The sequence below is a fragment of the Biomphalaria glabrata genome, chromosome 9, assembly GCF_947242115.1.
Source record: "Biomphalaria glabrata chromosome 9, xgBioGlab47.1, whole genome shotgun sequence".
Classification (NCBI taxonomy): Eukaryota; Metazoa; Mollusca; class Gastropoda; family Planorbidae; genus Biomphalaria; species Biomphalaria glabrata.
In genome coordinates this window covers 16134042-16134374 of record NC_074719.1, presented here as the reverse complement: position 1 = coordinate 16134374, position 333 = coordinate 16134042, and positions in this window count along the sequence as shown.

The window sequence follows — 333 nt, the reverse complement described above, 5'->3', positions numbered from 1 at the left end:
AAGGCTAGTGTATAAGTTTTGTTATCTTTGGTGTAAAACGTGACCTTTGCAGTGACTGCGGTAGGTCAGAGGTCAGAGTTATCAAGTATAGGGGTTGTTTTAAAATATGTAAATATACAGAGTTTCAGTTCACAGGAGGCTAACATTCTTGCTATCTTGAATGAAGAGTTATCTAATCCTTTTGTTAACAGTTGGCTCACAGAAACATTGAATATTGACCTTGTTTGCCTTCTGTCTCACAGGCTGTAGTTACAATAAAATTGACCAGTGGTGCAGTTAAGGGTGGGGTAGCACATGGTGTAACTTTCCTTTTCGTGGGTGTCGTGCGCTAAG